Here is a 25,425-nt window from a genome sequence, read left to right on the forward strand (position 1 = left end):
ACATTAAATTCATCAGAAAATCCTGATGGATCTACTTTCAAAATAGATCTGGAATCTGACCAGTTCTTACCAGCTTTCCTGCTACCACTCCGACCCAAGCAATGGTTATGTCTTGCTCGGATTGTTGCAGTAACCTCCTAACTGGTCTGTCTTCCTCTGTCCTTGCCTTCTTCATTTTGATTCTAAACACAGCACCCAAATAATCCCATCAAACATCAGCAGAACATATCATTCCTTCACTTAACAACCCTACAATGGCTTCCTAGCTCATACTGTAAAAGCCAAAGTCCTTACAATAATGTGCAAGACCCTTTGTGATTTGGTCAGGCACCACATCTCTAACCTCATCCCCTACCACTCAAGACCCCAAAGCTTTCTTGCCATTCTCTGACCATCCGAGGCACAATTCTTCCTTGGGGCCTTTGTATCGCTCTTTTCTCTGCCTAGAATATTTCTTCTGTAAGTATCCACATGGCATACTCCCTCACCTCTTTCAGTTCTATCTAGAAAGCGATCACTACTCCACATCTGACCCTCTCTATCTCCATTCCCTCCCTCATTTTTATTTTAACCTCAGCACTTATTGCCATCCATCATACCAGTTTAGTTATTTACCTTATCGGTAGTCTGTCTCTTCCACTAAAATAGAACTTGCATTTGGGCAGGGGTTTTGGCCTATTTTACCCACTGTTGTATACCTAAGACCTAGAAGTATGCTGGTGCATAGTAGGTGCTCAATAAATATTTGTGGAAATAACTGTCTCACAACATACTCAGTGCATAATAGGTGCTTAGAAAGTGTTTATCAAATACTGTGTGACTTCTCTTTAATGACCAGAAATACAATGCAGGACCTCTTCGGCCCCCAGTATCTTAGTTAGCACCGTGACCGCACATTCAACATCTATATCTTCCTCAAGTGCAACTTCCATTAGCATTACCTGGGTTGTATCACCATCCTGCTTAACAATCAGCTAACATTCTACCCACATTACCATGTGGTTTGAATTACAGTGACATGTCATGTTACAGCATTTCTTTTTTTAGTATCCATATTTAGAGTCTGAAGTAGTATCAGAAGACTCTACAATGATCCTGGAGGAATAGGGTGGAGACCACACCCATAGTCATAATAGGTCAGACCATTCTTGAATGTCCTCTAAAGGGCCAGTGTATTTGTGAACCAGCCCCCCATGATTTGGAGACTGCCTGAGAGACAAAATCATGTCTAAAGTTCTAGAGCTTTAGGATTCTTTGGGGTCCCCAGAACCTCTTAGGAACAGATTACTAAAGCTTTACTACCATTAACCTTTACTGAGTTCTTACAACGTGACAGGCATGGTTTATGCACTTCCCACGATTAACTCATCAAATACCCTCAACAACCTAATGAGGTTGGAACTATTATTTAATTTTTTTAACATTTATTAATTTTTTGAAGGAGAGAGAGACAGAGGGTGAGTGGGAGACAGAGAAGGCAGAGAGGGAGACACAGAATCTGAAGCAGGCTCCAGGCTCCAAGCCGTCAGCACAGAGCCCAATGCGGGACTTGAACTCACAAACTGTGAGTTCATGACTTGAGCTGAAGTCAGACACTTAAGTGACTGAGCCACCCAGGCGCCCCAGGTTGGAACTATTATTATTTTCATTTTCCATGTAAGAAAACTAAAGCACAGAGAGATTAAGTGGATCCAGAAGTCACACAGTTTGAAAGTGGCAGAGACTAGATTCAAACTCAAACAGTAATCACTGCCAGCGTACCATGGGAAGCTGTGGTCCAAACACTATCAAGCTACAACCAAGGAGTTTTAATCTTGGGACTTCCTTCTCCAGTGGATGAGAGAGAAGAAGCAGGAACTAAGTCTTCTACTCTGGCTGTGTGGGAACTCACTTTTCCTGCTGTATATTTCCCGCTCCCTACCCTCCTATACATTGAAATGGTGGCTGAGGGAACATTCTCACCCTTCTGTTGTCAGACAAGCAAAGACGAGATGCGCTTTTCCACCTTTTGCGCCAGCTCATACTTTAATGGTTGGAAGTTTCAAATCACAACCCAAGTTTCTTGGAACTCAAAATTGAGGTATCTGATTCAGTAAAATGTAGCTCTCTCGCTTAAAAGGATTTGCCCAAGGGACCTCTGGGATTTCAAACATACTTAAAAGCAACAACTGTGTTGAATCACAGAAGCATAAGGGATTGCATTTCCCCTGGAGAACACACAGGATGTATTAAACAGAGGAGGAAATGTTTGAAGTCCAACAAGCTTTGAGTTTCATCCCACCTACCACATCTGAAAACTATCTGAGTCATTTGATGGAGGCAGACTACAACTGGGCTCCCTCATTCTTAGTGTTATTGTGGCTCTCCTGCCTTGACATAGAGATGCTAGCTCCACAGGAACATTTTTACCTACATCTGCTAACCCCTTTTTATGAGAATCAGGAAGGGCCCATTTTTTAAAGCCTATCTGGAGGAGGGTGGAGTGGGGGTTGCTGGAAGCAACCATCCCGTCAACAGAAGGCTAGGGTTCTCACGGCAGCAAATACAGCTCTGGAGGAAACAGCAAAGGGGAATACATAGATTTATTCATGCTTAGCTGCTACCTAAGAGGTTCCAATAATAGATTAAAAACTATATTATTAGACTTTGGGATAATTACTTAACCTCTCTAATTAGGTGTTACTTTCATTCCTATTAAATGGGGATAATAATAGTTACTAAATAGGGTTGTTGTGAGGGTTAAGTGAGAAAATATTTGTAAGGTGCTTGGGGCAGTGCTGAACACATAGCAACTATTCAATAAACATAAGGTATTGTTATTGTTGTTTGTGTTGTTACTGCCCATCGCTCAAATATCCATTGCTCTTTACTCTGTACTAAAACCTGCTCTCAGATGTTTTATTCACCTAGGGAATGGATGAAAATAATTCAAAGTCTTACCTTCCTTCCTAAATTCTTGATTCCAGATCAGCACCTAACATGAAACTCTGAGGGCAAAAGATGAATAGAATAGAATAGAATAGAATAGAATAGAATAGAATAGAAAAATAAAATAAAAGTGGGGTTCTCCCAAGGAGCAAATTTGTTCCAGTCCTGTCCAGACCTCCACAGGCATATAGTAGAAAGAGTACTGACTTTGGGGCCAGATTTGCAGGTCAAATCTAAGGAAATCCAGATAAATTTGGAACAAGTCACTTCAATATCTTGGGCCTCTTTATAATATGAAAAGACTTCGGGCTCTTAGATCAATGCTTTTCAAACGTATTTTTGACATGATTTTCAACAGATCTGGGAGGTAAATTTCAGAAGCCCCTCTCCCCAGGCTTCGGGAGGGTTCTACGAGCCCCTAGGCCCTGCAGAGTCACTACTTAGCTACAAGATCACCAAAATCTCTTCCGGGTCTAATGCCCTAGGCATGCTACCTTCTCTCCTTAAACACCAGGCTAGAGTGCCATGACCCTCTGAACGTGCTTTGCTTAAGTATAAGTAGACTTTTCACCCTGAGATTCCTCTGCTAGAAAGGCATTCTGGTTTCTCCTCCCAGTGGGATCTCCATCACTAGGCATAGTCTCTTACACTTAGACCATTCTAAATGGCAAACTTCTTTCACTTGATCAGCATGATGTTAACAATTCTATACTGACAAAGCTCTAGGTGAACATGCATTTTCCAGTTCCTAGTAGGCCTCATTCAGACATGCATATCACCTGCCTGGCCCCCAAAGGCATCTGAATTTATGATGCCTGGTCTTCCCTGTCATTCAAGGTTCTGCTCAAGTTTACCTTTCAGGGTCCTCTGGTTGCTCTCATCTCAAGGATCTTATTGTACTTATAATATAGCTGTGAAGATAAAAATAACAAACATAGAAAAAAGTGGAGACTAATTTAGAGTTTAATTTTGGAGAACCAATTACAAAAAGAGAGCAGCTGGTCAACTTTTTCTGGATCTCTTACAACAACTTACAACAAATATGCAATCTCTTCTTGATTGAGTGGTCAAATATGTGTTCATGGAACAGAATTAATTTGAAAGGATTCTGCTTAATAATTATGATCAACAGTACATTAGGATGACACTAATTTCAATTAAGAAAAACCCTCCGAATTTCAAAGGCTTAACACAAGAGAATTTAATTTCTTATATACAAGTCCAGTGTGGGTGTACTTAGTATATGGATAACTTAAAAATCTTTTATTTTGAAGTAATTGTAGGTTTACGGAAGAATTGCAAAGATAGTACAGGGAGTTCTCAGATACCCTTTCCCCAGCTCTTCCTAAAGTGAGAATCTTATATAATCATGGTGCATTTATTAAAACTATGGAATTAACATGGGTACAACCATATTAACTAAACCACAGACTTGAATCAGATTTCACCAGTTTTCCCACTAATAACCTTTTTCTGTCCCAGAATCTAACCCAGAATACCACCATGCATTCGACTGTCATGTCTCCCTAGTTTCCTCTAATTGGTGACAGTTCCTCAGTCTTCACTGGTTTTTCATAACCTTGACACTTTTGAAGTCAGGTGGTTTGTAGAATGTCCACCAAATGGGGTCTGTCTGATGCATTCCTGTGATTAGATTGGAGTTATGGATTTTAGAGAATACTTTCTTACTGCATCATATTAGGAGGTACACGATACCCACATGACTTATCCCTGATTATGTTAACCTCAATCCTCTTGGTTAAGGCAATGACTGCCAGTTTCTCCACTGTAAAGACCAGCCCATATTCAAGGGAAGGAGAATTATGCTCAGTCTTCTGGAGGAAGGAGTAGCTAGGACTTCATGGGCATATGCTCAACAACCATAATAATTAATAAATATTTAGAGGGAGATACTTTTGAGGCCATGCAAATATTTTGTTTCTCCTGAAAGTTTTTTCCATTAATTTTTGCATCCATTAGGGGTCTGCTATGTAAATTATGACTATACTGCTCTGATTTTCTATTTCTCTCGTTCCTTCTACATGTATTATTTGGAATTGCATTATAACAAGTTATTCCTTTCTCCCCACTTGTTTTTTTATTCAATTATTTATATCAGTGTGAAATCATGGATATTTATTTGCTCTCTAGGTTTATACTCCAAAATTAATGTTATTTATTTTGTTCTTCAAATTGTTCCGGCTTTGATCATGGGGAGCTCTTTCAGGTTGGCTCCTGTATCTTTTTGACATGCCTCCAACTCTTAAAATTTATTTCCTATTTAGTTTTCTTTATTAATTAATTTATGTTTTAGAACTTCCTTGCTTTCTGTTACTACAAGATGCTTCAGGGTGATTTTCTGCCTGAGCCTTAGAATCAGCCAAATTTTGAAAGGCTGTATTTTCCTTCTCATTTAAGCCAGAATACTTTTAACTTCCATTGAGACTTCTTTTTTGACCTATAACTCATTTAGAAATGTGTTGTTTAATTTCCCAATATTTGACGATTTTATAAATAGCTTTTCGTTATTGACTTCTAGTTTAATTCTAGCATGGTGTAAGAACATACTTTGCATGGCTTCTATTTAAAATATCATAAGGCTTGTGTTGTGGCCCAGAATGGGGTCTATCTTGGTACATGTGCCATGTGCACTTAGAAAGAATGTGTATTCTGCTGTTGTTGTTTGGCATATTTTATAAATATCAATGAGGTCAAGTTGGTTAATAGTGTCGTCCAGATCATCTATATCTGTCCTGATATTTTGTAGGCAAAATATCAACCAGTATATTCCAACTAGAATTGTAGATTTGTCTATTTGTCCCTTCAGATCGGTCCTTTTTTATTCCTCATATATTTTTAAAAGTTTATTTATTTGTTTATTTAGAGAGAGAGAGTATGAGCAGGGGAGGGGCAGAGAGAGAGGGAGTGAGAGAGAATCCAGAAAGAATCCCAAGCAGAGTCTGCACTGTCAGTATGGAGCCCAAGGAGGGGCTCAAACTCACAAACCATGAGATCATGACCTGAGCCGAAACCAAGAGTCAGACAGACACAGGCTCAGACCGAATGAGCCACCCAGGTGCCCCTATTCCTCATATATTTTGAAGCTTTATTGTTAGGCACACACACGGAGGATTATTTAAATAACTGACTTCTTTGTCATTATGTGATGTTCCTCTTTATACTGACAATCTTCCTTGTTCTAAAGTTTACTTTTGTTGTAATCAGTATAACCACTTCAGTTTTCTTTTATGTAGTGTTTGCATGGCATGCATTGCTCTATCCATTTATTTTTAAGCTACCTGTGTCTTTATATTTAAAGTGGATTTCTTGTAGACAGTATGTGTTTGAGTCCTGATTTTTTTTAATCCAATATGAATATCTCTGTCTTTTAGCTGGTATGTTTAGACCATTCACACTGAATGGGATTATGTATGATTGGATTAAAATCTATCTTGTTAGCTGTTTTCTATTTGCCTATTTGCTCTTTTTTATTTCTTCGTTTCTGCCTTCTGTAGGTATAATTTAACACTCTTGTGAATACATTTCATCTTTTATTGAATTATTATTTATCCCTCTTTAAAAACATGTTTAATTGGCTTACAATCAGAGTCTACCTTCAAAGACTGTTATATCGCTTCATATGTAATGTCAGTGTATTTCTACTTCCTTCTCCCATTCCTTGTGCTTTTGACACACATACAGAGAAGAAGGCAATGTGAAGAGAGAACAGAGATATTTGAAGATGCTGGTCTTCAAGACTGAAGTGACTCAACCCCAAGCCAAGGAACATCAGTAGCCACCCATGACTGAAAGAGGCAAGGACTAGATTTGCCCCTATAGCCTCAAAAGAAAGTACATTCTGATTTGACTCTGGCCCATGATACTGATTTCAGACTTCTGGCTTCCAGAACTGTGATTGACCAAATCACTGTTGTTTTAAGCCACCAAGTCTGTGGTAATTTCTTACAGCAGCCACTGGAAACCAATGCACCTAGGTTTTGTTTTTTCCTTGCTTAATGCTCTCTGAGCCTCTTGGATCTAGAATTTGGTGTCTGTCACAAAGTTTGGGAAATTCTCAGCCATTACTTCATTATTTCTTCAAATATTTCTTCTGCCTTGTTCTCTCTTTCTTCTCCTGAAATTTCATGACAAACGTGTTATATCATTTGGTATTGTCCCATGTCTCTTTGATCTTCTGTTTTTCTTCCCACTCTTTTTTTTTCCCTCTTCTTATTTAAGTTAAGATAATCTCTACTGATCAAAATCACTGATTATATCCTTGGCTGTGTTGAGTTTACTGGTGTGCCTTTTGAAAACATTCTTCATCTTTGTTACTTTGCTTTTCATTTCTAGCATTTCCATTTTGTTTCTTCTTACTGTTGCCATCTCTCTGATGAAATCAACTATCCTTGCATGTAATCTTCCTTTTCTTTAATTTTTTTTAACGTTTATTTATTATTGACAGACAGAGAGACACAGAGCGTGAGCAGGGGAGGGGTAGAGAGAGGGGGAGACACAGAATCTGAAGTAGGATCCAGGCTCTGAGCTGTCAGCACAGAGCTCAATGCAGGGCTCAAACTCACAAACTGCGAGATCATGACCTGAGCCGAAGTTGGTCGCCTAACCAATTGAGCCACCCAGGCGCCCCTTAATCTTCCTTTTCAATTAGAGACTTTAATATATGAATCATAGTAAATTCCTTACTAGTTCCAATATCTGTGTCATAACTGAAGCTGTTTCTGATCATTGCTTTGTCTCTTTAGACTGTTTTTCCTGGACTTTTTGTATGTCTTTTTTTCTTTTTCTTTTTTTTTCTTTTTTTTTTTTTTTTTTTGGTGGAAGCAGGATGTGTTATGTAGGACAGTAGATACATTTTTTTAATGCTTGGAGATGAGCAGGCTCTTCCTTCTGCGATGCCCTTAAGTATGAAAGCTTGTAGTAACATGATCGGGAGATGGGTTGATTTTGAAGTTTGCTTTCCACTTGGCTTTGGGTCTTCTTACTGTCATGCTCCTCGAAGACAATTCCCAGCTCTATTCCACTATTATTTTCATTTGACACTTGTTAGCATGGAGGTGGCAGTGTGGTGGGGGGAATTCTCTGATGCTCTGCATTATCTTCAGTCTTAGGTGCTATCAGTCTGGGTTGGGAGTTGTAGCCTTCCCAAGTATCTCTGCCCCTCTTCCAGACATAATGCTGGGCCAAGCATGCACTCCTGTCTTATTCCAGGGACAGAAACTTGTTTTTTTCTCTGTTTCTTTCCCTTAGATGAACTCTGGTTTCCACCAGTGCCATAAGGCTACAGTTTTTGTTGCCCTTAGCCCTGCAGATTGTTTTTGTTTCTTGTGGGAGAGAGGGGTGGAGTCTGGGTGGAGTTTTTACCCTCCACCAGTCAGCGTCACAGAGAAGGGAGAAGCTTTCTTAGAATTCTCCCCATCCACGCCTGGGTGGCTCAGACAGTTAAGCGTCCAACTTCGGCTCAGGTCATGATCTTGCGGTTCGTGGGTTTGATCCCCAGGTCGGAATCTGTGCTGACAGCTCAGAGCCCACTTTGGATTCTGTGTCTCCCTCTGTCTCTGCCCCTCTCTCACTTGCACTCTGTATCTCTCTCTCTCTAAAATAAATAAATAAATAAACAAACAAACTTAAAAAAAAAACAGTGCTCCCCATCTGCCACCCACCCCCCACCCCCCACCTTCCATGAGCACCTGTGGGTCCCAAAAGGAAAATCCTACAAGAAGATGTGAACATTTCTATGCCTGAAGCTAAGGGGCTTTATTCTCTCATACTAGCCTACACTCAGCCTTTAGCAATTTGATTTTAAAAATTCTAGCTAAATCCTCTGCTGGGCTTCTGTGGCTTTTGGTAGCCCCTGTGACAGGTTGGTAAATGCTAGCATCCTGTTTTTCCCTGCAGTCACCTATCTCTCTCTAGATTTCAGGCTAGTTGTTTGCCCTATGACCTCAGTTCTTTCATGTGTTCAATAAAAGCCATTACCGTGAAGCTTGTTCACCTTCTTTGTTATTGTTGTTGAAAGGATGAAAGCAAAGCTTTTTCCAGATGTCTATGGCTTGGAGATCCAAGCTGAAACTGGTGGATGAAATTTTTCACACACTGATTCAGGGACCTAGGTTCCTTCCTCTTGTGGTTTTACCATCCACCAGGGTTCATATATAATTCTTTACATTCACAGTAGGCTTTTACTTCAGATATGTTCTTAGATGTTAAATTCCCAGGTGCTGCTATGTGTGTTCTCCGGGATGCAGATTCTAAGATGGCGATCACCTTGCCCAAGTTTTTTAGGAAGTACTCTTAGAATCAAAAGCTCTGGGGGGAGGGGGAAGCAGGATTGGGCAGAGGGAGAAGTTGAGTTGTGACAGAACCACCGCAAAGGTTCAGTTGATCCCATGGGAAGCTCTGCAGCAGCGACGGTCCTATAGAGTTGTCCTATATGCAGTGAGGGAGCTAGGCCTTTATATTTTTGTGTCATCTGGTCATTGCACCTGGGCCAGTCCAAAGTCATATGGTGACAAGGCAGATGTCTCCAGCTGAGGACAATAGAGAGGGCTGAGAGCTGAGGACCATCAGCTGGCGGCAGCTGGAGGAATAAGTTGTGAAGAAGACCTGGGCAATGCACCACAGCTCGAACTATATTGAGCCAAAGCATGTGCATATTTTAAGGCTCCTTATGGATACCATCAAAAATTTCACAATTTCCCCCAAACTGCTCCAGAAATGGTACACTTAAATCTTTTATATTTAGTCTTCTCATCTGTAAAGTGGAAACAATAATAATAAAAAAATCTACCTCACAGTTTTCATTGTGAGAAGTAAATGAGTAAATATTTATAGTACGCTTAGGACAGTGGTCAATGTCCACTAAATGCTAAATTCTCGTTAGCTATTATTATTGTGGTTGTTGTTGTCATTTTTCAACTGGCACCAGTGAAATGAAAAGGCAGGTGCTACAAGTCTGGGTTGGGAGTTGCAGCCTTCACAAGTATCCCTTTTCATTAAGAATAAAAATTTCCAACTTAAGACCACTTACATTTCTTCTATTGTCAACTAGCTGCCTGCGTCCTTTATTTTCTGTTAGGACGTTATTTTTTCTTATTGGGTTGTGAGGATCTTTCTCATTTATTTAGAATATTCATTATTTATCAGTCATATAAGTCATATAAACTAGAAACATATTTCTACCTTCTTGCATATCTTTCAGCTTGTTTAGACTATTACATTTTGACGTATTTGTCATAGGGAAGCTAACTACTGGATTGATGTCAAAATAACATTAATGATAATGATAATTACAAAGATATTGTGTCATGTTGGCTAACATCTAGTGAGTATTTACTATCCTAGCATGGTAAGAGGCTCTTATTCATTTATACATTATCTTAGTTCATTCTCACCACAAATGTATGAGGTAAGATCTTCTTTTACACCCACTTCATAGATAAGAAAACGGAGGATTAGAGAGATTAAGTATCTTTCTCCAAACTGGCAAGTGGTAGAACCGGGAGTGAAACTCAGGTCTGTTCCATTCCATAGTCAACGTTTCCCAAGTTGAACTTTGTGAAACCCTATCTTGTGCAATACTACACAATACACACATGTACAAATATGCACATACACACAAACATGTGTGAGTGTTCCATAGTCAAATCAATGCGGTAGTCTTGAAGATCTGATTCCAGAGATAGCCCATAGACATTAGCATGTTAATAGCTCTAAGGGATACTTTAAGAAAGAAACTTGTTTAATTTGTGCAACCCAGGGTTTTCCCCAAAACTATTTCATCATGATCTTTTGCCTTCCATTATACCATCAACCCACTACAGAAATAGTGTTCTATTTCCCACACTATACTACTCAGTCTCTCCACCAGAGGAGGTCTTCCGTGCCAAGCTGTCTGGGATTGTGTTCAGTCATCAATACAGGGGTGCCTGGGTGGCTAGTCGGTTAAGTGCCCGACTTTGGTTCAGGTCATGATCTCATGGTTTGCGAGTTTGAGCCCAGCATCGGGCTCTATGTTGACAGCTTGGAGCCTGGAGCCTGCTTCAGATTCTGTGTTTCCCTCTCTCTCTCCCTTTCCCTTGCTTGTTCTCTCTCTCTCCCTCTCTCTCAAAAATAAATGAAACATTACTAAGAAGTTTTTTTAGATCATCATCAATACAGATGAAAACAAAGAGAACGACCTAATGCAATTAGCTAGTGACTCAAAGTGGAGAGGAAAAGGTGCTACACTAGATAACAAAATAAGGATTTAAAAATCTGGAACAATGGACAGAAGTAAATAAGATAAAATCTGACAGGGATAAATGTAAAATCTTGCAGTTAGGTTACAACAGAAATCGATGACATGAGTACAATTTAGGAGGAAGCTTGATTTCACAGTAGTTTGTGTGAGGAGGCCTGGGGGATTTAATTGATCATAAACCCAATTAAAAAACAATTGAAATGCATTCAATAAGCAAGGAACCACAGTGTTAAACCTGCATTAATACAAAGGTAGCATTCAGAGTGGCAGAGATTGGTATCCATTACCCTGGCTGCTGTGCTACTCAGAGGGTGTCAAGAGCATTGTGGTAATTCCTGGCCACATGCTTCAGGACAGGCAATGAATGGCAGTCCAGAACCTGCCCAGATGGCGTTGACTTAGATAATAAGGAGTCCAGCACACATGACCTTTGAGTAATAGCAGAAACAACTCAAGCTGTTTACTCTGGCGGGAGTAGATTTAGGGTAGCTGTTGGGATTGGATGATTGTAGTGGATAATTTTTATTTGTCTCTCCCCATTCTTTTATTCTCCGTCTTTTTCCATTGGGCCTTGTATCCCAGGAGGCTCCCTGCCCTTTATCTACCAGTGAGAGGCATGGGGCAGGGGGGTGGATTAAAGGGTGGGAAGAATGTGAGATGGGTATGTATTCCCTCGATTGGCCACCTTCCTACAGGCTTGGTGGGTGGTCCTCTCCTCCAGCTTCAACTACTCTCTCTGGCCTCAGGTAAGCTTTCCTTCCCCTCGACCCTTCAGGTTTAAGATCTTGCTCTTGCTAGCTCTGGGGTGTGCCCATCTTTGTAAACACCCTTTTATCACACTGTCCTCAATTACCCTGCCTGAGTGTGGGATTTTTTTCCTGCTGGGACCAGATTCGTGCTGATGCTGGAATGATTAGGATGATGGTCTTTGAATATTTCAAGGGCTGTCATATGGAAGAGGATGGAATTAAGACAAGAGAGTAGAAGTTACAAGAAGATTGGGTTCATGTACTCATTTATTCATTCAACTAATCTCAGTAGGCCTCTACAACATGCCAAGCATTGTGCCAACCCCACAGCAAATGCTTCAAGAGCTCAGGGCAAAGGGAGTTCATCAGGGTTAGAAGTCAGAGAGGTCTCCCAGAAAATGATGCAGGGGAAAGAAAGGCCAACCTGGGCAGGAGTGTTCCTGGGGGGTGCCTGGGTGGTTCAGTCTGTTGAGCGACCGACTCCTGATCTTGGCTCAGGTCATGATGTCACAGTTAAGTGGGCTTGAGCTCTGCATCGGGCTGGGCACTGATGGCCTGGAGCCAACTTGGGATTCTGTCTCTCCTTCTCTCTACTCTTCACCTGTTCGTGTCCTCTCTCTCAAAATAAATTAATTAAAAAAATATTTTTTTTAAAACAGAGGAATGTTCCCAGAAGAGGAATTTATAGGTGAGAGGGCTGGAGGGCTAAGAGTGAAAGAGGTTCATTCTAGAAAATGAAAGAAACCGTATGTTAAGCATCTGTCTCTTCCGGGGGTGAGAGTGGGGGTGGAGGGTGGGAGATGTTATCATGGATGAGGCTGAGAGTGGGGAGGGCCAAACACACAGAGCTGTTGTGAACATGGACTTGATCCCAAGGGCCATGGGAGCCCCTTGATGGGTTTAAAGCTACGGAGACACCTAGTATGATTTTCTCTCTCCATTATAGAGTGAAGAGAGCAAGAATGTCCAAGGATCAGAGCTGTTCAGATATAAATCCAGCTCCCTTGCCAGGGAAGGAGCAGCCAGTTCCCAGAAGCAGCCAAGGAGAGAATTCTTCTTCTTGGATGACAGCTTCAGGATATTTCCAACGAGGAAGCTGCACCGAGTGTGAAATGGACCTCAAAAACATCCATGGCCCTTTCTAATTCTGAAAATTTGGAGACTCTTCTGGTCTGGACCCCATGCTTCACAGTGGGATGGAAGGCACCTAAGTTTGAGAACCTGTTTGCTTTCTTCCAAAACTGGCAACGAAAAGTCATTCTCTTCTTTCCCAGCCTCCCCCCTTGGGCCTAGAAAGCAGGATACACGTCCAGACCGGAGCCTCTGGGAATACGCAGGGCTCTAGTGTTTGTGTTCTTTTCTCATCGCAGCTGACACAAGAGGGGCACTGGCCATGGCAAGTTCGAGAGAATAGCTCTGCCAGCATCTGACCTTCAGCCCTGCTAACAGTTGGCTCTATAGTCTAGGATATTAGACAGTTTCACTGGTTTTCTTTCTTTTAAAATTAAACCCGTCAGAAAGAAAAAGAAGAAGAAGAAGAAAGAAAGAAAAGAAAAAAAAGAAGAAAGGGCAAGGTCTGAGGGCTCTGAAGGCAGCGGTGGCGTCAAGCACAGCAGCCCTCTTGTTCTGGAACTCCTTCTCAGGGACTGGGCAGATCTGTGTGTGATAACGCAGCTGTGTGCAAATGCCAACGCTGGGGCGATAATTATAGAAACCTTCTCATTATGCTTGAATGGGGGCCAAGGCATGGCCCTGGCAGTGAGGGGGGTGCGAGGCTGCAAAATTGGCACTCTTTAGAGCGAGTTGGCTTTTGCAGCCTGCATGGGTATGTGAGGTGTGCCAGAGAGCCCAAGTTAGCACATCCTGTTGTCAAGCGCCCCTAGTGCCCGCTTCTGCTCTCTTACCTCGATCAGTCTCTTTGTTCCTAACCAGACTGCAGCCAACATGGCCCTCTAGCAGTAAGGCTCAGTTTTCTAGTCTATTCCACTCAGCTGTTCCTGTGACTCCTCTTCCAGCCCCGTGGCATACTTCTCTTTCTCCTGGCCCCTGGAATGACCTCCTGTTCCTTAACATTCCAGGTATAGAATGGGTTGGATCAGAGGTTTCCTGATCAGCGCTGATCAACCCAGTAAGTCCTTGCTCTCTGCCCTACAATGACACCAGAAGCAGCCTAGCTTTCCAGGCCCTTCTAATGGTCTTCAATGAAGACAAACTTATCTTGGCTGAAATACCCAGTAGCGAAAGACGATTAGAAAATTATCAAATTGTACTTCAAGTCCTAGTTTAACAAGAGCACGGGAGAGGTCCCCCTAGTCTGGCCAGGATCACCATATCAGGGCAACAGGAGGGAACAGCAGGGGCATGGGGAAGAGGAGAAGGAAAGAGGGAGCTGATATGAAAGCAACAGCCATGAAGGAGGGAGCCAAGCATAATGAAGTGAATTTGCAAGGGTTTCATTTTCTTCATGGAAAATATGCCATTATCAAAAAGCAACTTCCTCTACAGGCATTTTTGCTTTTTCCAATAGAGATGAAGAAGTACAGTTTTATGTAACACATACAACAGGGAAAAGTAGAACGGTGACCCTGCGAAAATTACAGCATTAAAAGTAATAAGCCTGCCATTGCCGATAAACCACACAGACACCATGCCGTGCTATCTTGAGTATAAAGGTGACATTTTTACAGTTATTCCTATAGTAACTTCTTCAACAGCAACTGCATTTTGAATATCATGCACTCACACAGAGACGTTTTCCAGAGTTTGAGAATTTCTGAGGCTTTGTCCTTCAAGGTCCAGGTCAGGCATCCCGTTCCTAAAAATGCCCGCCCCCCCCCCCCCAACCTGGGTTTTTGGCTCCCACAGTATCTCCCTCTCATGCAAACGATTTCCATCATTAGTAACTGTTTACTTCTCTTTCCACCCACTAGATTATGGGCTTCCTGAAGACAAGAACCACATATTCATTTCTGAATCCCTGGTGTCTGCCAGTGGCTTGCTTTATAAATGTTTGGAGAGTTTAACAACTAATGAGCCCTATTTCTTGTCTTATCCTTTAAACCAATGAGAATACAGCTGGGAGCCAACTGAGTTAAATTAGATACATTGACTAATCCCTTCTATCCCCAAGATGCTGTAATTTTAGAACGTGCTGTTTTCTGCCTAAATCAGGAAGTGAATGAGGTTCTAAAGCAAGATAATTGTTTGGCTACATGAGAATGTGAAAAGAGAAAGAAAAGGATGTCTTCTAAGCAGCATCCTTCATTTAAAAGAGTGAGGTAAAGTGTGCCAAGGGTGGCCTGGAATTTAGGCTGGGTATATACAATGATGTATAAACAAAATTATAGAGACATAGAAACATGAATTCTCATTGTTAGCAGAGAAGAGTCAAGAATTGAAGTCCAGAAGCAGTGACAACTGAAATTCTGACTGCAAGAAAAAATTGGAAGCCCTCCCTCCTTTTTTTTTTTTTTCTGGAAAGGAAAGCTTTGACTTCATAAAACTAAGTTCAGAACGAAGGTGAAGCTTGCTTCTTTTCAGAATCAGCGGCTCAAGGGAGGTAGAAACCATTGGTAATCAATACAGAAAAGGCAATTTAATTGGATTTTTATTGTTTTTAAAAGAGAAATGTATAGCATCAGACTTTTCTGAGTTATACAAAAGGAAGAGGGAACATAAAAAATGCAATAAATAGAACAAATAAAATATATATGCACCTCCATTCTCTCTTGTCCATAGTTACTGAAATAAGTAAAAAAGAGGATTAGAGAGAGAGAAAGAGAGAGAGGTGGGTTGGGAGAGGCTTTGGATGCACTAACAGAAGGTACAGGAGGACACCAGTAAACCCACATAAACAGAGAAACATAACTAGAAAAAGACACACTCAAATAAAGACCCAGATAAAGGTTTCCATGGCTTAGAATTTCCATTTTGTGTTTTGGAATAAGCTAGCAAAACGTTTTAAAATTATGCTTCATGTTTGACCTCGGACATCTCCATTTCTGGTGTATGAGTTTGTGAGACTGATGTTTGTGCTGTGTGCGTGTGTGTATGTGTGTGTGGGTGGGGAGGTGTGTGTGGGAGGGTGAGAGAGGGAGACAGAGACAGAGAGAAAATGACTCTCGAAAGGAATTGGCATAAAAGGTATGATGAGAACCTTTGTTCCGAGGAAGGACTGTTTTAGGAAGGGAATATTTTGAGATTTTGAATGGATTCCTTTGCAGACTTATTTTGGTTGCTGAAAAAGACAACATGGCATTATTCACGGGAGGGTCAGAAAATAGGTTTAATTGGCTGCCATTTCTCTGGATACCCACATCATGTATTTGTCCTCAGCTCACACTAGCCAGAATCCTGGAGTGGGATGGGGCTTGGGGTGTTTGCATTACTGTTAACACACTGATTCCTTCATGACCCCGTGGAAAGGGGGACACGAACCCAGCATCTAAGATTTTCCATCTTAGAAAAGAGATTCTTAACCAGAGAACCATTCGTTGACACAATGATTAATCGTGGTCCACCAACGTGTCTACAAAGTTTGCTATGGGGAACATATCTGGGTTTATTCCATGCTAAACCTTTTAATTTTTTATTCTTATGTAGCTAGATACTGGAGATATCCTCCAGATAAGCAACTTCTTACAGCTTTGTCGCCCTTATTATTGCACCTTTTGAAAACATTCCACTTTCTTATTCAATTCCATAGCTATTGATTCAGAAAAAGATAGTATGTAACAGCATGGGCTTATTATTTCATGAACTTAATGTGCTCATAAATCATTGAATGTCTTCTGTCACTGACTGCTTCTCGTGTCTGTGTTATTATGTATTATTGATCCACAATGACTTTGTAATAAAATCAGTTTTCTTTTTATTCCTTCTATTGATGTTCTATTCAATACCACTTAAAACTCTGGTAACTCAATTGTATCCATTTTGTTTTGCAGACAGAAACCTTTTTGAGTTTATTCTATGGGCAAGACATTATGCTAGCCAGTGGAACGGAGTGTCTTATGGCTGGGACTCCATGCTGCAAAATGGCTTCTAGCTTTACGTGTTGATTCATAACCTATTTCACGTCTCAGCTCACTAACATGTTTCAATTAAATGGAGCATTATTATAAAAAGTTCTTGGGGGCACCGGGGTGGCTCAGTCCGTTAAGCATCCGACTTCAGCTCAAGTCATGATCTCACGGTTTGTGGGTTCGAGCCCCACGTCAGGCCCTGTGCTGACAGCTCAGAGCCTGGAGCCTGCTATAGATTCTGTGTCTCCCTCTTTCTCTGCCCCTCCTCCACTCACACTCTGTGTCTCTCTCAAAAATAAACATTTAAAAAAAATTTTTTAAGTTCTTTAACGAGGAAAAAGCAAACTTATTTAGATGTGTGTTTCAAACAAAGCACCATCAAACAACCATCCTCTAACTTTTCCCTGTTAGCCATATGGTAAAATATGACCAATACAAATGTTCATAAACTGTAGCCTTTTCCTTTCAGGATGGAGGTGGTTTATAGGAAAGGAGATATTCAAGTGTTATGTGAGATGAAAGCTTAGCTGTGCTTGTCTTACATGAGGGGGAGTCCGGGGCTTGAGTTTACTTACCTTAACAAGATGGATGAATCCTGGCTGTAGCGTTCAGAACACTGATGAGATTCTCCACCGATTCCTCCTCTCGACCTGAACTGGGCCAGGTCTTTCTTCTTTCTCTCTCTTTCCTGTTCCTCTCTCTGGAGTAGAGGTCTGCTCCATTTTACTTCTTAAAAAAAATAATAATACAATAAGAAAAATACAAACAATGATTTGGCTATGGTATAATGACCTGTAGAAAGTTAATTCTGATTCCACGGTATATTTTAAGCCAAAATACCATCGCTTTCTGAACTCTAAACACGGCTAAAATGACTTTTGCTTCTTTTTTTTTTTCCTTAAGGCAGAAAATCATAACCACATTCTATAAGAAGATACCTAAAACACTGTCTGAAACTTACTTTATTTTTTCTTAACCTTTTAGATTGGCTAACACTGGCAGAATTTTAGATCTTTCGCCATAAGTCAAACTGAAGCAAGCATTATAAAATAAATATTAAAATAAACAGAGAAGAAAGAAAAAATTATTATACTGGAGGATGAAAGCCTGTGAATAAGAATGTTTCACGGAGGAGAGAAACTTTAAGGAAATCAACTGCTTCATAGACTACCCAAAATATTTTGATGAAGAGGGAAGGAAGGAAGGATTATCAGGTTTAAGTGAAGGCATGCCAGTGTTACTGTGTTTGACGTGTGTTTGGGGAGCAAGGAATGGTTTAATGTGGTCCTGACATATGATTGGGAGTAGCTGGACACCAGGCCAGTGAAATATTTTTGAACTGAGTTTTAAGCATTACTAGTGGGAATCAGAAAGACTATCAGGAGGTAAATCATCAGTGTGTATAAATACAGCCAGACCTCTTCATTGATCTATATCTACAAAACCTGCCAAATCAGAAACAAAATCTTTTCTCTCCCAGACTTATTTCATTCTGAATCCTAGGCAGGGGAATGGTACATAATCATTATTGGCTCAGTTGCTTTAGACCCAAAGTATCAGCTATCTATTGTCATAAATAATGCTGCATAACAAATTTTTCTCTCTTCCCCCCACCCCGAAAATAAAACGAGAGGTCATGGGTCTGTGGATCGGCTGGGTGGTTCTTCTGGTCTGGGCCAGGCTAAGATGATCACATCTGGAAACACTCATGTGTCAGTAGTTAGTTGGCGGATCAGCTAGGCACTGGCTGGTCTGTGCGGGCCTTGCTTGAGATGGCTCTCCTCCTTGTGATTGCTCACGTCCCCAAAGGCTGGTCTGGCATTGTTCACATAGATCATCAGGGTCCAAGAGAGCAAGCAGATGTACACAAGACCTTATAAGACCTAGGCTTGGAACTGAAACAGCACTGCATTCTATTGGCAAACCAAGTCACAGGGCCAGGCCAGTTTCATGGGATGGAGATAGAAACTTCACCTTTGATGGGAGAAGTTTCAAAGTCAGGTTGCAAAGGCCATGGATCCAGAGGGGCATGTCCAGTTGTGCCATTTTTACAATCAATGTACTTTGAAATAGGAAGCCTACAAGTTGAAAAGCACATCCCAGGCTAAGGAAATGTCTCCTAGGTTTGAAAGAATTATGGTATTGTTTGGCAGTGAAGAACTACATCTGGCTATGTCTTTGTTTTTCTTTCACAGTAGCATCCTGGAAAGTTAAAGATCACAAAATTAACTAGATCAAGAGTGACAAGTTATATTGGAGTTAGAGTCTTGTCTTGTTTTCTTTTCAAATTTTTATTTAAATTCTAGTTAGTTAACATATGGTGCAATATTGGTTTCAGGAGTAGAATTCAGTGATTCATCACTTCCATACAACACCCAGTGCTCATCATAACAAGTGCCTTCCTTAGTACCCATCACCCATCTAGCCCATCCCCCACCCACCTCCCTCCATCAACTCTGTTTTCTATCTTTAAGAGTCTTCTATGTTTTTTTCTTCTCTCTCTCTTTTTTTCTTCCCCCACCCCTTCCTCCCAGAATCTTGTTTTAAAAATAAAATCCAAGAGTGCCTGGGTGGTTTAGTCTGTGGAGCATGCAACTCTTGATCTCGAGGTTGTGAGTTCCAGCCCCACATTTGGCATGGAGCCTACTTAAAAAAATATATCTCTTAGGAAATCCACTTTAAGTGTAGCTCAAAGCATACAGTGAGATAATCCCTTATAAGTTAAAAAAAAAGTTGTAAGAAGAGCTGAGATTTTATGAAGAAATACACAAAACTTAAAGTGCCTGGGTGGCTCAGTCCGTTGAGCATCTGACTCTTGACTTTGGCTCAGGTTGTAATCTCATGGTTTGTGGGATCCAGCCCCACATCCAGCTCCATGCCGAACATGAAGCCTGCTTGGGATTCTCTCTCTCCCTCTCTCTCTGCCCCTCCCCTACCCATGCTGGCTCTCTCTCTCAAAATAAATAAACTTAAAAAAATAAATATACAGAACTTATTTTCAATCTTAATTTGAACTGGAAGTCCTAATTTCATAAATTTCAGTTTGGATACAAAGCAAAGTTCTGTAGCTTGTGATTATGCAACAGGTAGCAAAGTAGAAAAGAGACTATCTTCTCTTTTCCCTCCACACCACTGAACACCCTGGTGTTGCAATGGGCCACGGGCTGCCCAGTGTAACCGCTATTCTAAGAACAACCCATATCCAAAGCCTCGCCTCTGCAGAGGTGTCTCTGAGGCCAAGATCTACATCTGTGACCTGGGGTGGAAGAAGGCAAAAGTGGATGAGTTCCCACGATGTGGCCACATGGTGTCAGATGAATGAGCAGCTCTCTTCTGAAGCCCTGGAAGATGCCTGTATCTGCGTGCACAAGTACAGAGTGCAAATCTGTGACAAAGAGGGTTTTTCACTTCTGAGTGCAGCTTCACCCCTTCCACGTCATCCTTATCACTAAGATGTTGTCCTGGGCTGGACAGAGCTGACAGGCTCCAGACAGCTATGTGGGGTGCCTTTGGAAGACCGCAGGGCACCGTGGCTAGGGTCTACATTGGCCACATCATCATGTCCATCTATACTCAGCCGTAGAACAAGGAGCATGTGATTGAGGTCTTACGGGTCCAAGATCAAGTTCCCTGGCCACCAGAAGATCCACATATCCAAGAAGTGGGGCTTTACTAACTGTAATGTGGATGAATTTGAAGGCATGGTGGTGAAAAGTGGCTCATCTCAGATGGCTGTGGGGTCAAATACATCCCTAATCGGGTCCCTCTGGACAAATGGTGGGCTCTGCATTCATGAGAACCTCAGCATTGCCCTCTTCTTATTCATGCCCACCAATAAATCTTACTTCCTGTCTAACAAGGAGAGAGAGAGAGAGAGAGAGAGAGAGAGAGAGAGAGACTATCTTCTCAGGAAAACCCACACTTCATTCTTGGGGAGGTGGAAAGTGACTTTCTGCTGCCTCCTGATGGCAAATAACTCCTGATGGTCTAAAGGTATGACTCATCTTATTACCATCATAGGCTTTGTAGTCTAACTTTGTTTTCAATAACTGTTTGACTAATAAATCTTGATTTTGATAAGGGAAGCTACCAGACTCAGCTTTTCCAAATACCACTTGTATAGATGCAATGGATACTGTTCCAGTAGTGTAAGGAATAGAGAAAGCAGGCTCATAGCTCTGGTGTTAATCCTCTATGCCCTTGATTCTCTAGAAATCGGCACCTTGATTTCCTCAACTATTAAATATGGATGCCTTAAATTTTTCCTACATAAAGTTTGTAAGTACAAATGATATCACATTGAAAAAGTGCTTCATGCATTGTTAGGAGATTAAATTAGAGTGAAGGTAGTTTTTTTATTATTAAAAAATTTTAATGTTTACTTATTTTTGAGAGAGACAGAGACAGAGACAGAGTGTGAGTGGGAGAGGGGCAGAAAGAGAGGGAGACACAGAATCCCAAGCAGGCTCCAGGCTCTGAGCTGACAGCACAGACACACAACTCGAACTCACAACTTGAACTCACAAACCGTGAGATCATGACCTGAGCCGAAGTCGGACGCTTAACCGACTAAGCCACCCAGGCGCCCCAGAACGAAGGTAGTTTTGGTGTCAAAAGCCTTTGAATTTCACATACTTCTTGACCCAAGAATTCCACTTTTAGGGAATTATTTTAAGGAAAGAATCCGGGATGTACACAAAGCTTTAGTTGCAAAGACTCTTATTCTTCTGATTTCATGACAACAAAAATACTGAAAATGACAAACATGACCCAGATTAGGGGTCTGGATAAATAAGTTATAGTAGATCCATACATGGAAGTGCTAAATAGCAGTGAGAAATGAGAATCTGGAGAATTTTTATGAATATATACTGAATAGTCTCCATGTCACTAAATGAAAAAGCATGCAAAAATAATATGTTCAGCACAATTACATTTTTGAATTAAATATGTGTATAAAAAGACTGAGAGAATATGCTCTAAAATGTTATCAGTGGTTATCTATGTTGGAGATAGGAATGGATTTCATTTTCTTATTTTTGCTTAACACTATTTTCTCCATGTATTGCTTTTATATGATAACGTTTATTGTTTTTTTCCTTATTACAAAGGTTTGTGGAATAAAATTTATAAGTATAAAGCATCTTTTATACTTACTTCTTGAATCAGGACACGGTAATAATGAGAACTCAAATTCAAAAGTCTGCATCTTTAAGAGCTTTGCCAAGTGACATTTGTCCTTGTCACAGAGAAAACACTTTTCTATTTATGTTTACAGCATTGAAAAATGCACAGTATCCTACAGCACAAGGAGGGAGATTTATAATAAAGCCCTTCATCTCGGTGCATGAGGATACCTGTAAATCATTCAACAGACTCACATTAAGTATAAGCCTCAAAGCGCAGATGTATCAAACAAACAATAAAATTTGAGTGTGTCTGCACTATCTGCACCTTTGTTTCTCTGTGTAAGCATGAAGGTCTTGCTAAACTCTCTATTCCAGAGCCATCTCATTGTTGATTCAACATATATTTACTTGGGGACTATATTATCACCTGAGCCTGGTACCATGATTCTGGGCAATCAGGTTGCCAGTGATTTCTTGGAATCAGAATCCTTGCAAACACTCAGCAATGCCTCTAGCATAGGGTAGGTCTTATAGGTAATGTCAAATAAGCAAAATACATTAGCTCTGCCCTCAGGAAACGTATTTTCTGGTTAAAAAAAGAAAAAAAAAACCCATACACTGCATGACCAGGGAAGAAATGCCATTCATCCCTCCTTTCAACCACATTTATTTGGAACTTATTGATTGGCACCTTGCCAGACAGAGTGCAGAGGATATATGGAACAAATTTAGAATATAATTCAGAGTCAACTTTTGCCAAATGGTGTAATTTAGAATGGGGGGAGAGTAATATTAACCCCCACAAAATTCGTTTCAGAGCTGGAAGGGGCTTTGGGAGCATCTCGTCCAAACAAACCTAGCATGATTTCATAGAGGTAGAAATTGCATAGGTGGGGAAGGTTTCCTAGTAGAAACAAAACTTGGGATGGGGTTGTAATGAGGGATAGAATTTGAAGGAAAGAATGACAGAAGAGTGCTCTACCAGAGGAAGAAACAAACAAAGGTTCTGAACTAGGCAAGGATATGATGTATCAGTGAACCTAAGAAATAAGAACAGAAGCTGAATGAGCATCTACACAAGGTTCAAACACAGAGAGAAAGGTTCTCTGCTGATTCACAACAAACACCAGGCTTTAGAGAATGGAGCTCTACAGAGCTCTACAGAGCAGGGAGGACATTATTCTCCCTGAAAAGAGAGATGGAGAGTAGATCAACAGTCCCCAGTAGCTGCTCACCTGTACTCCTAAAGACAAACAAAGAAACATACAAAAATGACAACAAACCAACAAAAACTAAGGATTAAACATAAAATGAGCAATTATTAAAAGCCATAAGCTGGGGAGGGGAAGGGGAAAGCCCTGCAGTTTCTCCAGCTATACAGATATTTCTAAGATGATGCTTTTGAAGCAGGAGTCAAAAGAATGGGGCATAAATTCTAGCTCTACCACTTACCACAGCACTAAGCCCTCTTGAGCTCATTTTAAAATGGAATAATTGGAGCACCTGGGTGGCTCGGTCGGTTAAGCATCCAACTCTTGACTTTGGTTCAGGTTATGATCTCACACTTTGTGAGTTCTAGGCCTGCCTTGGGCTCTGCTCTGTGTCAGCATGGAGCCTGATTGGAATTCTCTCTCCCTCTCTTTCTGCCCCTGACCCCACTCATGCTCTCTCTCTCTCTTTCTGTCTCTCTCAAAATAAATAAATAAACTTAAAATTTTTTTAAAATATTTTTCATCTTTATTTATTTTTGAGAGAGAGAGTGACAGAGCATGAACAGGGGAGGAACAGAGAGAGAAGGGGACACAGAATCCAAAGCAGGGTCCAGGCTCTGAGCTGTCAACACAGAGCCCAACACGGGGCTCAAGCCCACGAACTGGGAGATCATGACCTGAGCCGAAGTCGGATGCTTAACCAACTGAGCCACCCAGGTGCCCCCCCAAATTTTTTTAATTGCATGATCATATTTCCACTTCTAGCCAGGGTAGAGCAAGAGGGACCAGATTTATATTCCTGCCTGAAACAACCACAGAAGCCAGACAAAATATTTGAAAGAACAGTGTTCAAGTCACTGAAAATCAGACAGTGAACAATGATCCCTGATATAAGGAAAGATATGAGATGAAAATTATGATTACCCCATCTTACTGTTTGTGTTTCCAGGTTGTGGTGCAGAAAGGGGAATACTAGGCAGAGTTTCATGGTCTCCTTGAGTTGGAGAGAGAAATCTGAGAGTCTGGGGGACCAAGGCAACTAGTAATAGCTGGTCAGAGTACCAGAGAGGAGAGAGGTGAACAAAGAGAGGGTTCTGTAAAGATCCGTAAAGAGTTCCACTCAACTACTTAGGAGGATATTGATCAAACCATGTGTGTGAATAAACCAGCTGAGGGTGGGGAATGAACCATCAGAGAGAATCAGAGAAAACTGTGCCTAACACTCACACTGAGCCAGGATAATATGTTATCACCAGCCAGGCTGGGAAAAGTCACTATTCATGCAGCATTAGGTAGAGTACACAGGAAGTTCTTGCCTTACTAGTAGGGAATAATTAGCCCTAGATTTAAGTAAGAAATTATAAAACACTATCTGAAATGACTGAACTGTTTTCAAATAATGTAACTATATCCCTGAAAAAAAAACACTCAAGAATATTTATAGGAATATAAAAATATCCAGAACCCAACAAGTTAAAATTCACAATGGCTGGCATCAAATCAAAGATTGCAAGGCAAGAAAACAAACAAACAAAAACTGGAAAATAAGACCCATAGTGAGAAGAATAATCAATCACTCAATCAATCAACCAAATACAACCCAGAGTTGGCATAGATGTTAGAATTATCAGGAAAAAACTCTAAAATAGTTATCATTACTATATTCTATATGTAGAAACATGAAAATTTTTAGATCAAACTTCCATGTCTGAGAAAACACTCAAAGTACCATGAAAACTATCATGTCTGAGAGGAAAAAAAAAGTAAACAAACAAACAAAAATACTAAATGGTATTAACAAGAGGTTAGAAATAGCAGGAGTAAAGACCAGTGGATATTAGGACATAGCAGTAGAAATTATCAAAATGAAAAACATAGAGAAAAAAGACTCAAAAAAAAGGGAAAGAAAGAATGACAGAAAAAAGGAAGAAGAAAAAAAAAGAAAGGAAGGAAGGGAGGAAAGAAAAGAGCATTAATGGGCCATGGGACAACTTCAAGCAACACAAGGGATATGTAATTGGAATCCATGAAGGAGATGGGGAGGACAGAAAAAAAATCTTGAAGAAACAATAGGTATAAGTTTTCCAAATGTGGTGAAAACTTTAAAGCCAGAGATCCAAGAAT

General features: G+C 40.7%; 1 pseudogene; it reads left to right on the forward strand.

Moving 5' to 3' along the window:
• The window catches only part of LOC102964532, a 31,847-nt pseudogene extending 7,570 nt beyond the window's left edge, over window positions 1-24,277 (forward strand).
• The last annotated feature ends 1,148 nt before the right edge of the window (window positions 24,278-25,425 follow it).

This window comes from Panthera tigris, chromosome X (genome assembly GCF_018350195.1).
Source record: "Panthera tigris isolate Pti1 chromosome X, P.tigris_Pti1_mat1.1, whole genome shotgun sequence".
Classification (NCBI taxonomy): Eukaryota; Metazoa; Chordata; class Mammalia; order Carnivora; family Felidae; genus Panthera; species Panthera tigris.